Source organism: Chiloscyllium punctatum, chromosome 45 (genome assembly GCF_047496795.1).
Source record: "Chiloscyllium punctatum isolate Juve2018m chromosome 45, sChiPun1.3, whole genome shotgun sequence".
NCBI lineage: Eukaryota > Metazoa > Chordata > Chondrichthyes > Orectolobiformes > Hemiscylliidae > Chiloscyllium > Chiloscyllium punctatum.
This window is the reverse complement of record NC_092783.1, coordinates 49,410,540-49,427,818: the sequence shown is the minus strand read 5'-3', so window position 1 is coordinate 49,427,818 and position 17,279 is coordinate 49,410,540.

Genomic DNA, 17,279 nt, shown 5'->3' with positions numbered 1-17,279 from the left:
ACATTTGCTAACCTCCATTCTTCTGGCACTATTACTGTAGACAATGGTGACATCAAGATCAAAGCTAAAGGCTCAGAAATCTCCTCCCTGGCTTCCCAGAGAATCCTAGGATAACTCCCATCCAGCCCAGGGGACTTATCTATTTTCACACTTTCCAGAATTGCGAACACCTCCTCCTTGTGAATGTCAACTGTTATGAAGATGTGAGTGTACTATACCTTTAAGAGAGTTAAAAGCTGTAAAAAGAGCTACCTGACAGCATCAAGTGCTCTCAACAAGGTAACAATGTAACACTCGGCTGAAAGTTAAATTTGTTGGTTGCCTAGAAATGGCAAACAGATTTGAATTTGGCCAATACGTTTAAATTATACACCAAAAAAGACCAAACTCTAGTCCAGTTTGAATTGAGTCTATTGACGATCTTAAAAGTGAATGATACAATCCGATGCTTTGGGGGTATAAGACCGGGGAAAATTGAACCGTTGAGAGGAGAACTGCTAAGCTACCAGCATGAAGAAAAGACTGCCTGAAAAATAGCTGTCTTAAAAATATCTTTATCGACCAGTAACCTGTGAAGCAGAAATCCCTAAGAAGAAGACTGGAAATCAGAGAAAATGAAAGCTGCCTGGTTTTGAGGTAAGAAGTTTTGTTTTGTAAATCGTAATCAGGAATTTTATCAGACCAGTATTATAGAAGGGAAGGTAAAAGATAGGTTCAAGGAAGGAATTGTAAATTGCTGTTAGTTAATTATTCTCTGTTTTAGTTTATGAAATACAGTTGTTAATTTTTACTTTAACTAGTTCTTGGCCTACCATTTTTTTTTCAGATTACTGCGCGGGATACTGCGCTGGTTTTAACTTAAGCAGCAGAGTTTACCCTGTGTCTAGTCTAGTAGCCTGTATATCAGTATTCTCCTTGACAACATTGTCTTTTTCTAGTGTGCATACTGATGAAAAATATTCATTTTGTGCATTCCCTATCTCTTCCGTTCCGGGACCCGGTTCGCGAACTGAAAAGTTCGTGAACTGATTCAATTTTTCCCATTGTTTGGATAGCGTAAGAATGCTTGGACGGCTGTTCACAGCGCACGCGCCAAAGACGATCTGAATGAGATCACGCGGGGCCCGAGAGCTTTTACGATCAACAAGCGTGTAGCAAAGCAGAACAATGAAACTACGTGGTCGCACACGGGCTTTTTGCGTTCATACCTTGAATTTTGTATGTACGTTGAAGCAAAGTTTTACATACAGTCCTATTTGTAAACCGATTTGTTTGTGAAAGGGGTCGTTCGTATGTTGAGGTGCTACTGTAGTTGTTGTTGAGGGGAACAGCCACAGGGTTTCCCTGCACTGTCTGCCAGTTCCCTTTCTGTCCTCTGATGGTAACCCATCTATCTTCTTGTTGTACTTGAGGTGTGATTACCTCCTGTAACTCCTCTCAATAACCCTCTCTGCCTCCCGAATGATTTAAAGTTCATCCAGCTCCAGCTCCCTTTCCCTAACGCGATTTTCAAGGAGCTGGAGTTTGGTGCACTTCCCGCAGAAGCAGGAAGTGGGTTGTTTGGGCAAGTTAGCCACCTGTGATTTAGCAGCCAGGAGGCTGCTACATTATCCCCTTTTTGATCAGAAAGAAGCTTAGGGGAATGTAGATCAAATCTAATTGTAAAAGTTAGATCTGTTTATTGTCAGGGGAGCCTAAGCATTTGTGTGAAAGCATTGCGGACATTGGTCAAGCCGATCACATAACTATATGTATAAAAACAGAAACTCCCATCATGATATTTCTTACAGGATTGAGGTACATTGACAACATTCAGTAATCCAATCAAATAGCAGTGACAATATTGATCGACCTGGGAACTCCATCTTTCTAACAGTCCCAGTGTGCATGTTCAGTATTATTCATAGGGAGCATGCTGATCTGTTGGGATATTTCTCTTTCCCAGCCTGCAATCTTAACTGCTAGTATCCTGAGGTATCTCAAGATGAATGCAGTTAGGACTACAACTGGATGAGAGAAGCCAAATTCATGTTGACAAGATATAGTCACGCTGGCATGACGTGTTTGTTTGTATTTACTTAGAGTGGTCCTTGTCATTGTCCCCTGTCTCTCCTAAGCAGGTGGAAGGTGCCATGATAGCCCATCCAATACCTTTTTTATTATACCAACATTTTCGACTTCCGAGGTGCTCAATCCAACTTTGTCCTGAGGAAAAATAGGAATTCCTAGCACCGAGCCCAGTGCCCTGCTGAGCGTGTTATTAAACCTCACTTTGAGCTGCTGCAGCTGACATTGAGAGATGTTGGTGTGCATTTTCTTCCTGAACAAATGTTCAAGGCATTCATCTCTGATCCAGGACAGGACTGTCCCTTGGCTGAAGTGCCCACAGTCCTCCCTCTGCTGTTTAATCATCCAGTTACTGGGGATACTGCACAGGGTGCAGTTTTGCTGCTCACCATCATTCCTGACTTTGTCGTGGATGATCTGGTTAATCGTCTCGATGTGACCCTTTAGTATGGTCACTACATGGTGACTAGCTCGATTCTCTGTTAGTTGTCCCTTGGTCTCCTGTTGATTGTCTGTATTCAGTCCTTTTAGGCCTCGTTTGACTTGGTGGGTCAAGATCCTGAATTTATTGTCCAATTTAGCCAAATCAAGGGTATTCATCATTGGTACTCCAGCCCTGTATGGGCTGTGGCTAGATCATTAAGGAGTTCCCTTCTCTTTCTATGTTAACTGATGGTCTGGGTTTTTCCTCATATTTCCCTGTCCCTTGTCCCATTATTCTGCAGGTCAGCTGGGAATATAATTGTTTTAATGGGGAAGCACATCACTCTGGTAACTGTATCCCTGATACATCTATTAGACTGGCATTGCTTCTGGTGAATGTCAGCAAACAAAGTTTTACCTGTGGGGTTAATGACTAGTCCATTGCGAGAGCTTGCTGTGTGTATGGGTGACATGCTGAGGGAAGTGCTTTCACTACTGGTCTTAGCCAGTTTTAATTTGGTGCTCAAGGCATTCTCCCTGGTGTGGCTTCCCGGGGCAACACAGTCCCATCTTTGATCCTTTGTCTGGGCTGTGTGCTGGGCAACCCACTATCGTGCACCCATTCTTAGAGAAGCCCCATCAATTGTCTGTGATCCCAATGCTCCTATAGCATAATGTGGGCCTCTTGTTAAGTTCCCTCTACATCAGAAGCTGATTTTTACACCCAAATGCCAACGATTTCACAGGGTGGACCAAGAGGATCTAATCTACACACACTGCGGCGACTGGTGGGTCGTACCACAGATATCCAGGGTACATCACTTTCTCTTGTGCCTGCACTACATTTTTGTTTACAGTCATTATAATGCTTTAACATAATACACAATAAATGCTCTGTAAGGTTTGCATCGCTGTCTTGGAGTGGCTGCTCCAGTGTACTTCCTTAAAAGAGAACAAGAGTAATTTCTGTACATATCTTGGTCTAATGTCTGACACTAGCGTTCGACGTTATATTATGAAATTGTCAAAATGTCCAATTCCTCCCCTCCCGCCCATACCTTACCACCTTTCAAGAGAAAAAACGAAAACACAAAAGGGACGATAGAATAAACATGCCCTATGTGTAGGATGGAATATGGAGAGGTGGGTTGACACCCAGTGTGCAAATGGATGTTTAGCGATGGTGGGAGTTGTCCCTGAATAAATACCATGTGGCAGCTTGTGCGCTCATGTGGCTGGGGAGGTTTGTAAAGTTATTTCCGTACAGGGTTACCCTGTCATCCTCAATGTATAAGCCACAGCCTGTTTTCGTTCCAGCTATTGCTGCCTGGATAGTACCCCAGGTGTTGGCCCCTTTTCGCAGACTTCCTGTTGCCTGGTTGGAATCTTAGGTGTTAGGCTGTCCCGAATGAAATGGCCGGTTCAGCTATAGTTACATTATGTTTGCGGTTTGTTTGAGAGAGTTTCCTTCTTCAGGGGACAGGGGACTTTTCTGGAGGAGGAGTGTGTCTGGGATTCCTTGGTGTATTCCTGCCCCTTCTTTCATTCCCTCAAGGAGGAGGGGCTATGAGAAACCCAGACTGCACTGTGTGGACTGATTTTCCAGATGACTGCTGTGCCCTTAACTCCCTTTCCCACATAGCAATTAATTTGCAGAGGACCCAAGCCTCATTACAGGAAGAGTCGGAATGGTCGAATCCTAGACATGTGCCTCTCTCTCTTTGAGGCATGGGAGACAAGGGTTCGGACCCAGTTTCTCCCTCATTTGATGGTAAGAAAGGTATGGGCTATGTCCCCAAAAACACGGACAAATTGGACCCAGAGTCTCTAGGTGAAGCTGGTGAGGTTTCCACTTGTTGTGTAGCATCTCTATGGGCTTGGCCTTATCCTGCCCTATGGCGGTGAGGACCACTGCTTTAATCTCATCAGGGGTCCCCCTCCTGAGTTGTTGGTCCTCAGGAAGGGCTGAATGGACACATTATCCCATTCTGGTTGGAGATCTGGTTCACTAGAGATTGTGTTTGTTCCTGGCACTTTGAATGCTCGATACTTGGGCCTGACATGTACTGCAGGCTTGGAAAACCCATACTGGCTGCTTGGAGCACTCCACACTGTTCATCCAGTTTGTCAATGTATGTTGATGCTGCCTCCTGATCTCCAGTGGCCCTCCTCTCACTAGAATAGGCTCTTTCCAATTGTGACTTCAACTGTACCACATAGATCAGGCTTTCCTGCTCTTTAAGTACGAGTTTTACCTTTTCCAGTTCATCAGTAAGGACTTCTAATCGCTCCCGGAGTGATCTAATCTCAGCCAGTCGGCCACAGGAATCTTCTTCGTTGCATGCTATTGGTGTATTTATCTTAGTGGCCTTCTTTCCTAATTTGTTATGTGTTTTCTGGCCATATGTCTTGGGCCATGGAGCCTGTGATCCAGGGCTAGTCTGGGCTGCTACAGAATTCTGTCCATTTGGTCCACATTTTAGAAAGGTATTGTCTGAGAATGTCCTCCCATGTCAGACGAGGGGAAATTTGTCTCATTTTAGATTCCCTACAGTCTGAAAACAGGCCCTTTGGCCCAACAAATCCACACCAACCCTCTGAAGAGCAACCCACCCAGACCCATTCACCTCTGACTAATATACCTAACACTATAGGCATTTAGCATCGCCAATTCACCTGGCCTGCACATCTTTTGGTTTGCGGGAGGAAACCAGAGCACCCAGAGGAAAACCACGCAGACACGGGGAGAATGTGCAAACTCCACACACAGACACCCAAGGTGGGAATTGAACCTGGGTCCCTGGCGCTGTGAGGCTCTGTAACCACGGAGCCACCATGCCACCCAGGACTCGGTGACAAGTACATTATTGCCGAGTCCTTCGCTGGATGTCTCTTCCATGTTATGAAGTTATGGGAAGTGACTGTAATTGGGGTAAGGTTTCAGATAAATTCTTGTCGCCATCTCTTGAAGTATTAGACATGTAGAATCAGAGCATGACTCTTTTTAACACCACCCAGAGATAGGTCTTCAACCCCTTCTCGTGGCCTGACTGTAGAGTTTCCCGAGACTGTGTAATACATTCCTGGGTCCCGGATCCACTCTCTGGCTCCTTGTTCCAGGTATTCTTTAAACATCTAGCAGTCGTTTCAATTGGGGTACAGAGTATGTAGGGGTGTCAACAGCTGCCAATATCTGTATGCCTTTTAAACAGAAAAATAAAGTTTCCTGAACTCTTTGGAACTTAAAGATCCCTCAACTCTACTGCAATCAAAATAAAATTCCTTCAACTCTGAAAATAAAGAATGCCTTTCTCTCGACTCTGTCATCACCAAAGACTCTTGGAGTAAGGACAACAAAGGGTCAAAATACACAGTAAACTTTCCTCTACTCATTCGAACTGAAAGTAAACTAAAACTCAAAACCCCTCAGCTCCAATCCCATCAAACAGTCCCAGGACAGGGACAACAAGGATTTAAAATTCAGAGGAAAATTTCTTCTACTCATTGGAACAGAAAATAAATAAAGTAGAGCTCCCCTCAAACCAACTCCAACAAACACTTCGAGGACAGTGACAACAGGGGGTTAAAATAAAAGCTCACTTGGTTCTTTCAAGGAGTCCACAATATCTAATGCCTGTCCCCTTCTAGGCTGACTTCCTCAGAGTCTATCTATATCCCATTACCATTTTCTAGCTTGTCCTTTACTCACTGTGGCTGTAGAACACCTGGCTCATGGGCCAGTTTCTGGTTGGCTGCCTGTATTCTCAATTATTCACTTGAATCCTAGCTTTCATATGGGGTATTTATCCTCTTAATAACAGCTCAGGCTGAATTCGGAGGATTCCAGGCTGGTAGGTTTGACATCAGAGGACCTGACGGTCACTTCTTATTGAAGCCCACCCAGGGGTGCCAAATGTTGTATAGTTCGTCCTTTAAAATAAGCTAGACAACTCCAACCAGAATGTTATGCATGAATTTGTCCACATTACCGAAGCAGTCAAATTACTACAAACACAAACCAGTACCAGTGCAAAACAGTCCCAACTTCATTAGGAAACACGTTACAATAGATTTTACTACAAAACAATACTATCTCTAATCCTATTCATCCCCTTAAGCTTACAAATCTTCCTGAGTCTCTTGTAGATTTGAGTAGATGCTGTCTCTCTCTCTCTCAGTCTCTGTGGGACTGCAAAGCTGCTTTCTCTCTCTGGACGGTCAGCCTTTACTCATGCCAGTCTCCTCAGAAGGTTCAAGAGGATGCAAGAGTGCAGTCTGCAGGTCAACCCTGTTTTTATACCTTTTTAGATGACTTCCTGAAACTTTCTAAAGTTCTGGCCAGTTAGGAAGACTCACTTAATAGTTTGAAGTAGTGTCAATCACTTGGATGGCATGCTCTTGTTTATATTTTTGTTTAGCAGGACCTGATGCCTTTCTGTCTGAGCCCTCCTTTGGTTGGTGGGTAAGTTGTTGGGGATATGTCCATCCAGGTTACCTGTTACTTTTTACATTATGCTATCATTATTAACATATGGGTGCTGTGTTTGCACTGTGTCTGGTGTGTGGGTTTTGTGACTTGAGAGATTTACTTGGTCAAGGTACCCAACATCCCTTGTTGTTTGGCCAAGTTAGCAATTTGTGTTTTAGCAGCCAGGAGACTGTTACACTTGTTATTAGCATATCATTTAGATAAATAACAACTGAGGTAGACCTTGTAAAATGTTTTCCATCATCTACTGGAAAATTGCACAAACTGACAATACTCCAAATGGCAGTCACGTATGTTGATAATAATCTTTATGGGTATTAATTGTAGCATACATCTGGGAATCCTCATCTAACCATAATTGCAAGCATGCGTGGCTCATATCCAACCTCGTGAAGGACAGCTCCTCCCACCAGCTCTGTGTATAAGTCCTATCTGCAAGGGTTTGGGTATTAATACAGCTGTGAAAAGCAGATTACCGTTTGTTTAAAGTTCTCACAAAGGTGAACTGACCCATCGGTCTTCACCGTAGGACCAGTGCTGTCCATTCCACAAAATGCGGAATTGCTTCCTTGTCAATATGGAAGGTGGCCTTGTCTTCTTTGAGAGTCCCCAGACTGTCCTGAAAGGCTTCCGGGTATTTAATTAGTACTTCACTCAGGTAGCCATTTTCTAATTGAAAACTGTTGAGCCAATCTGGGTGAATCTTTCTCAGCCAATGTCCCATCAGGCTTGTGCCCGAGCCTTTTACTACAACCAGCTGCTTCACATAAGAGACCAGAAGCAAAGTCATAACCTTAATGTGTAAAGGTATAGATTCTCAGTCTGGCCGAGATCTAGCGTAAACTTAAAGGTTAGAGTCCATAGTGAATTTTCTTAAAGACTGATTCTGCGGTCACTGAAACAGCTGCACCTGTATCGACCTCCATGCGAACAGGAGGTCCATTTAACCAGACACTTATTTTGAGTGGATGTTGCTAAGCAATGTAACTGTTCCAAACCCGATGTAGGTGGACTTTCCTGGGTATGCATTCTCTGAATACCAGCCTGTGAATTCTACTAATAGATCTAGTGGAACATTTTTGCTGTCTCAAGTCCACATACTGGCAGCAACTTAAATGGCTTGCCAACCTGGAGGCTGAAGAAACTTTTAACTGTTAGCCAAGGCTTGGTTTTGTTTTGGGGTCCAAAAGAGAAAATGCTGGAAAATCTCAGCAGGTCTGGCAGCATCTGTAAGAAGAGAAAAGAGCTGACGTTTCGAGTCTAACTGACCTTTTGTCAAAGCTGAAAAAAGGGAGAAATAGGGAGGTATTTATACTAGGCTGAGAGAAGGTGAGTCATGGCTCCAGAAGCAAAGGTAGCAATAAAGAGGTGATAATGACAGTGCATAGAAAGATTATAGGGAGATTTGGAGCTGTGAATGACCAAGGCTGAAGCCAGTGGTATGTGACAAAATATGTGGGGGATGGGGGGGGGGGATGGGTGATGCAGAGGCAAAATGGAAAACAGGGGAGAAGGGTAGCAAAGGGGGAAGAGGAGAGGAAAAAGGTGATGGGAGAGTGGGGAGCGAGAGAAAGAGAGACAATCAAGAAATAAGAGGTACAGAACAGTGAAAAAAGTTTTTAAAATTACAAATATAAATGAACTAAAATTATGGAGCAGAATGAAAACAGAGGGGTCAAGATGGGATAGTCATCTGAAGTTGTTGAATTCAGTGTTGAAACCGGCAGGCTGTAACGTGCCTAGTTGGAAGATGAGATGCTGTTCCTCCAGTTTGCGTTGAGCTTCACTGGAACATTGCAGCAGGCCAAGGACAGAGATGTGGGTATGGGAGCAGGATTGTGTGTTGAAGTGGCAAGCCATGGGAAGATCCAGGACCTGATTGCATACAGACCGAAGGTGCTCAGCAAAGTGATCACTCAGTCGCCGTTTTGTCTCTCCGATATAGAGGAGACCACATTGGGAGCAATGAATGCAATAGACCAAATTGAAAGAGGTACAAGTGAAACGCTGCTTAATCTGAAATGAGTGTTTGGGGCCTTGAATAGTGAGCATGGAAGAGGTAAAGGGGCAGGTGTTACACCTTCTGCGATTGCATGGGAAGGTGCCGTGTGTGATGGGAGAGATGTTAAATGTGATGGAGGAGTGGACTAGGTTGTCCCGGTTTGTTTTGGGGTGTTGCTGTGGACTGACCTAGAATCCCTCTGTTCAGGATATGTCCTGAATGAGGTTATACAATTGCCTTCACTCAATTTGCGTTTCCCAAATTAAGTGGAAGGTTTCCACTTCCATCAGAATACCCTGAAATTCATATGTTCACTTGCCGCATTTTCCAATGATAAAGCCAGTTGTAGTGCCTTTTTGAAGTTCAGTTGAGCTTCAGCTGATAGGCACTTTTGTACAGTTACATCATTGATCCTAAAAAACAAATATTCTTTCAGCAACTCAATAAGGGTTAAACCAAAGTCACATGCTTCTGCCAGTCAGCTTGGTCAAAAATCCCAACACAGATTCTGTTGGTTCCTGAATTGCCGAGTAAAACTGATAGCGCCTCAGAATTAGTGGAAATTTGTGGTTGTAATATTCCTTAACTAAATCTGTCAACTCTCAAAAGGTTTTAGTATCTGGTGCCTCAGGGAAAGTTAGGCTCCTAATAACTGAAAAAGCTGCAGGTCAACAAGCTGTCAGGAAAATTACTCATTTTTTTCATCTGCCCCAATATCATTTGCCCAGAAAAAATAACACATTCTCTCTACATACTGGGTTCAGTCTTTGTCAGCAGGATCGAACGAGTCAAGTGTACTAAATAATAGCATGATACAAGCAATGTCTACCCCAACTCAAAGACAACTGTTGCGAGCAAATTTCCTCAAGACATGCTTTACTCTCTTTGCCACTGAAATAACTCCAAAGAGGCCAGTGTCCCATCACCAAGTTACCTGTGGCAAGTTTTAGACTCTGGTACAGCCTGATCAGAGTCAACTCCCAGAATGGCAGGTTGTCTGACACTTGTGTTTTTACCTGTCAGCTAGGGCTCCCTGATTGTCATAGAGTCATAGAGACCTACCACATGAAGACAGGCCCTTTGGCCCAAACTGGTCCACGTCCACAAAAATGTCCATCCATACTAACCCCATTTCCCTGCACCCAGCCCATATCCTTCTAATCCTTTCCTATCCATGTATTTGTCCAAATGCCTTTGGACCAGATTAACAAAATCAATCAGGGCACTCATATTCCATGAGGACCACCTCGCTAACCTCATTACAAGGAGAAAGTGAGGACTGCAGGTGCTGGAGAATCAGACTCGATAAGTGTGGTGCTGGAAAAGCACAGCAGGTCAGGCAGGATTCGAGTAGGAGAGTCAATGTTTTGGACATAAACCCTTCATCAGGAATGTCATCAGAAAGATTGACTCTCCTCCTCCTTAGATGCTGCCAGACCTGCTGTGCTTCTTTCGTGCCACACTTTTCAACTTTGACCTCACTACAATCACTGCAAATAGATTTCAGGTGCATGTCACATTGCATGATTATATCAATTATATAAGGAGATAGTCAGAGCAGGGTAAGTCAAAAAAGACTGGTAACTGTTTCACTGTAAAATTACAGTTTTAGCCTCGACTCAGTGGAAGTACTCTGATCTGTAAGTTGGAAAGCTATGGGTTCAATTCTCACACTTGGAACCAAGTGCTATAATTTAAGGATTGGGAGGGATATTGAACCAAAGTTTTGATGGTCCTCTCAACTGGATTTAAATACTCCCATGGCACTATTCTGAAAAAGAGAGATGTCCTGGTCAATATCAATCTCTCAACCTACATCACAAAACAAATCAACTGATTATTGTGGGAGCTTGCGGTGTTCAAATTGGCTGTTGCGTCCCATGCATTATAAAAGTAACTACATGTCAAAAATAACTTAATTGGCTGCAAAGTGCTGTGGGACTTCTAGTGGTTGTGGAAAATGCTACATAAGTGCAAATCGTTTATTCCTTTTTGCTATTTGTAGGATTGTGCATGCTAATTAACATTACTGAGAGCTGGTATTTTCAGGGTTAAAGTGTGCTATGAAATCTGCTAAAGTTGTGAAGTGTGCTATTAATATGTAAGCTCTTTTTTATGCTGTATCCAACAGGGTTTTAATAATTCATCAGAAAATCTGGAAGTCAACACAAACCAGTTGGCCTAAAGCCACAGCAGAACAGATCTGAGCAATAAGTATCAATTGTTAACTGGGCGGTACTGCAGCATCTTCCAATTTTGGAAAGAGACTGACAAATGGGAATTACTGCCTTCCTGGAGATAAGCTGCTCTTCCTGGAATTCTACCTTGTGTATTAAGCCTGGGCACCGCACTGGAAGGAACTGCTTATTAATGACAAATCAACAGCAAGGCAATCTGAGATGAAAGAAGAAGCAATTAGCTGAAAAGAATGGGTTTGCACAAGGGCCCTGAAGCAAAATGAACAAAAGTTGACAAGTGTCGACTGACTTTGAATATGACACATGAGAACTGATTAATTTATAAGGAAGTTTGTTTTCCAGCTGTAAACATGGCAACAAACACATGACAATAGATTGCAAATTATGTAACAAGATTACGGCAATTCCAGTTCTACAATTCATGTGACTAATGTTGCAGTATTAAGATAAAAAAAGGAGTTCTGTGATATTGCCCAGCACTGAATGTTGAATGTTGTGACTGCAGATTGTAGACTGTCAATCTGAAATCTCTGGAAGGCACAGGGCAATTAAACCAATGACAGGGCATGCAGTTTGGGCATGTGCATGGGCTGCAGGGATCTGCAAAATCATTAGATTTCTATTGGTTTTGTCAAATGTAATTATCATGCTGTACTTTTGACTTGCAAGCAGATAACTCCTATTTCTTAGTACATATTTGAGTAGTTGATGCTGTCTTTGAGAAGTTAGTATACATGATCCCTGAGAATGTGCTAAAATTCACTGGCTTCCCTGGAAACATATTGGTAATTCTGAGGGGTCTGCTACACAGAAATGCTTGGAACCTATTTTTATATGTTTGTAAATGTCACATGAATTTGAGCACACACTCTAGACTGAGACTTCAGTGTGGTACAGATGGACCACTGTACTGGTAGAGAAACAGTTTCCTGGGCGCAGTGGTCCACCCAGCCTTCTCAGGTGGACGTTAACGTTTCCAATGCATTATCCAAAGAAATGAAGGTGGGTTTTCCCTGATATTTACATCTCCGTGAACATCACTGAAAACTGATCATTTATTCATTACCTCATTGCTACTTGTGGGACCTTATTTGTAAATTAGCTGCTGTGTCTCCAAACATTATATAAAAAAAGGGTCTAAACCGCAACAGTGACTACTATTCAAAATTACTTCACTAGTGGCAGTGTGTTTGGGGCATCCTGAATTTGTTAAGAGTGTTAAAGGCATCTTTTGGTGAGTGTATAAACTGATATTAGCGGAAGTCTGTTTGGAGCAACCTGGTTGCTCTTTCTATAAAATACAGGGCATGTCAGAGAACTGTTGAACACAGGCACAGAATATTATCTGGTATTGGCTAAGATCGAGTAGCGTCGACTTTTTTGTTTTGGAGGGTTTCCTGCCTCGACACTTGATAAATTTTCTTGCCCTATCTTATAAAACTCAACTCATTACCTATCATTGTGCCCCTTACATCTGATTTCCACTCTATTTTAATGCATGCTATTCCCACACAGTGCAGCACTGTGCCATTTCTGAAAGGGCACTGTGCACCTGGATAAGCCTTGGAAATAATTTCTCAGCAGCCATAAAGTTACCCTGCTCACTGCAGACTACTGGCATGGCTGACACCTCTGCGACTACCTGGTCAGGTCCACACCCCCCTACGACCCACCCTCCTATTCTGGCACTTTCCCCTGCCACCGCAGGAACTGTAAAACCTGTGCCCACACCTCCTCCCTCACCTCTATCCAGGGCCCTAAAGGAGCCTTCCACATCCATCAAAGTTTTACCTGCACATCCACTAATATCATTTATTGTATCCATTGCTCCCGATGTGGTCTCCTCTACATTGGGGAGACTGGGCGCCTCCTAGCAGAGCACTTTAGGGAACATCTCCGAGACACCCGCACCAATCAACCAAACCGCCCCGTGGCCCAACATTTCAACTCCCCCTCCCACTCTGCCGAGGACATGGAGGTCCTGGGCCTCCTTCACCGCCGCTCCCTCACCACCAGACGCCTGGAGGAAGAACGCCTCATCTTCCGCCTCGGAACACTTCAACCCCAGGGCATCAATGTGGACTTCAACAGCTTCCTCATTTCCCCTTCCCCCACCTCATCCTAGTTTCAAACATCCAGCTCAGCACACTCTCCTTGACTGGTCCGGACTTGTCCTACCTGCCTATCTCCTTTTCCACCTATCCACTCCACCCTCTCCTCCCTGACCAATCACCTTCATCTCCTCCCCCACTCACCCATTGTACTCTATGCTACTCTCTCCCCACCCCCACCCTCCTCTAGCTTATCTCTCCATGCTTCAGGCTCATTGCCTTTATTCCTGATGAAGGGCTTTTGCCCGAAACGTCGATTTTGCTGCTCGTTGGATGCTGCCTGAACTGCTGTGCTCTTCCAGCACCACTAATCCAGTACTCCCTCCCATATACAACCCCATTGTCCACCCTACTCTTTGTTTTAACACCAGGCCACACATTTTATGTGTCTCTAGCTACATCTCGTCTGAAGTCTTTCTCTTTACGTGGTTTGTTTTAAGGGACGTAAGTATCTTGTCTGCAACACTGAATCATTCTGATGAAATCTGATTATACTTGGAAATATTTTTGCCTTTCTTTCTAAATGAAAGTAACATTGGCTTAGCACCAAAATGAAAGCTCACATAATTTGTCAATGATACCTTGGCTGTAAATATTTCAGGTTTGTGTGGTTGTGAGTAATTCATGCATTTTTAAATTAATTTTTACCATCACTAGAAGTTTTTTTTATCAGTATTACTGCTTTTTGCAGTGTAAAAACTTCAAGCATATTCTAATGCCCTTAAAGAAATTACTGTGTTTCCCTAATGCACAATTACTGTACATCCCTACACCACCACCACTTCCCCCCACCCCTTCCCCCACCCCTTCCCCCACCCCACCCAAGGATTACATGGCCTCAGGGAAACATCTTTTTGTAATCAGTGTGTTATTAGATTAGTCCACGATCTGACATTTCCCAGCCCGTGCTGGGGATTGCAAACTGTATGAGTCTGACAAAGAATTCTGCAGCACTTGGTCAGTGCTGCAGAGGAAAACAAACCAAACTTGTTCCTGAAAGAATATCAATTCGCAAACAAAGTACGTTCTGACTAAGAAACATGATGACATTAAAGGGAATAATGTATACCGTACCATTTCACCGTGCTAATGAATTCCATGACTATAGTCAAATACAGGAATAAGTGTGTTTGCCAAAAATGTGTTCAAATTGTGAATGCAAGTATCACTTCAGGACTGTTCCTTCAATGAGCAACCTCCTGGATTATAGTGATATATCTGCACCTGCCTATGAATATGGACACATACATTTTTATAAAGGCATACACTATCTGAAGTTTGAAAATGCTGAGAGATTGTGGGACTGATGTTTAAAAATTACTGACGTTTTCTGTGAATCCTTGATAAATATATTGGACTAGTTTCATTCTCCACAGATCAGCCTTGATCAAATTGAATGGTTTTACAGGATCAAGGGACTGAACAGTCTACTCCGATTCTAAATGCCTCAGTTTCAATATGGAACCAACATTTTTGCATGAATTCAGGTGCAAATGCAGTTCTTAGCACCAAATACCCCTAACCACTGTATCCATCCAATGTTGAAATGTTACATTCATAGTGACACTTAGTGTCTCCAGGGCCACTAATGCTGCCTCATTTATATTTTGGTTCTGAGTCCAAGGGAAGAGTGGCCCCTGAAGACAACTCTCCATATAAATGCAGCATTAGGTAATGTTATAATTCTGGCTTAGATTCACAGTTCCTCACTTACCCTTTATTTCTAATCATGTCTGCTTATCTTTCCCTCATTGTTTCCATTATTCTTCATTCATCTGCATGCCTCAGAGATTTTCTACCAGTTCTAAAATGCTTTCCGAAACATTGAATGGACCTGTCTTGGATTTATGTTAGTATAATTCCATACAAGTTCAATCGAAAGGATATTGGAACTGAATGCACCTTAACATCGATTTAACAAACAATGGGGCATCATCCACTTTTGAGATTTGACTAGCTGAAAAGCCATGTCCTGTTCCATCATACAGTGAACCAATGGCATGGAATGGTATGAAAATAGCAATTGTAACTGGAGATGCCCAGGGACATGAATCTAAATCTTTTAGAGAATGAACTTATTGCGGTGAAGGCACTGAATATTCAACATAAATAAAATGAGGTTAGTATTGTAGTGTGTAGCTTAAGATTCTTTTTTAACAGCCTATAAATGCTCAGGCAGCAAATGCATTAAGTTTTGTTGATTTTCAGTGCATTTCTGATTGAGTTGCTCTTACAATCCCATTGAAAGAATATAAAACGCAATTATTTTTAAAGGACAAGCCAAGCACAAAAACCAGATCAAGGTTGTAACGTCACGATCCTGAAATCCATTAGCTGGGAACGAGCTGAGTTATATCACAGAATGCCAGAATTACTATATGGTAGAACAAGGCCATTTGGCCTCCTGTGCCTGCACTAGCTCTTCAAACAAGGAATATCACTAAGTACCAAGCTCCCACCCTTCCCCCATATCCTTGCACATTGTTTTTCTCCAGTGCCCTCCTGAATACCTCAGTTAATCTGCCTCCAACACATTTCTAGTCAGTGCATTCAATATTCTAACTACTCACTGCATAAAAACATATTTCCTTCCTTCACCATTACTTTGTTTGTATGTCATTTTAAATGTCCGCCCTCTTGTTCTTTTGCCTTTTACAGTTAGGAACAGCTTAGACAAAGAATCATAGGGTCATAGGGATCTACGTCACAGAAAACAGGCCCTTCAGCCCATCACATCTATGCTGGTTAAAAAACAGCCACCTAACTATTCTAATCCCATTTCTCAGCACTTAGCACTTGAAAGGACACATCTAAATACTTCTTCAAAATGATACAAATTTCTTTTCTACCACCCTTATAGGCTGTGATTTCCAGTTTCCTACCACTGTCTGGATGAAAAAGATTTTCCTCACATCTCTTCTAAATCTTTTGCCCTTTACCTGAAATCTATGACTTGTAGTCATTGATTCCTCCATCAATGGGTAAGGTTGCTTCCTGTTTACTCTGTCTATGCCGCTTTATCATTTCATACATCTCAATCATGTCCCCTCTCAATCTCCTCTCTGCTCTAAGGAAAACAACCACAGTCTGTCCAATCTCTCTTCAAAATTGAAACTCTCTAGCCTCAGCACCATCTGGTAAATCTCCTCTGCACCCTCCGAGTGCCATCACATTGCTCCTAACATGTGGATTCCAGAACTGCACACAACATTATCGCTATGGCTTCACAAACATTTTATACAGTTCCAGAATAACCTCCTAGCTCTTAAACTCTGTGCCTCAACTAGTAAAGGCAATGTACTATATGCCTTCTTAATCACTATTCCAATGACTTGATACCTTAAGGACATGACCACCTAAGGTCCCTCTGATTCTTGATTCTTCCCAGGGTCCTACCATTCATCATGTATCTTTTGTCTTGATTGTCCTGTCCAAGTGCATCTCCCCACAGTTATCTGGATTGATTTTCATTTGCCACTGATCTGACCAGTCAGATTTACAGCCAGTCTCCTGTAATGTAAGGCCAACTTGCTCACTATTTAGAGTCATAGAGTCATAGAGATGCACAGCATGGAAACAGACCCGTCAGTCCAAAACATCCATGCCGACCAGATATCCCAACCTAATCTAGTCCCACCTGCCAGCACCTGGCCCATATCTCTCCAAACCCTTCCTATTCATATACCCATCCAAATGCCTCTTAAATGTTGCAATTGTACTAGCCTCCACCACATCCTCTGGCAGCTCATTCTATAGACATACCACTCTCTGCGTGAAAAAAATTGCTCCTTTGGTGTCTTTTAAATCTTTCCCCTCTCACTCTAAACCTATGCCCTCTAGTCTGGACTCCCCAACCCCAGGGAAAAGACTTTGCCTATTTATCCTATCCATGTCCCTCATAATTTTGTAAACCTCTATGAGGTCACCCCTCAGCCTCCAACACTCCAGGGAAAACAGCCCCAGTCTGTTCAGCCTCTCCCTATAGCTCA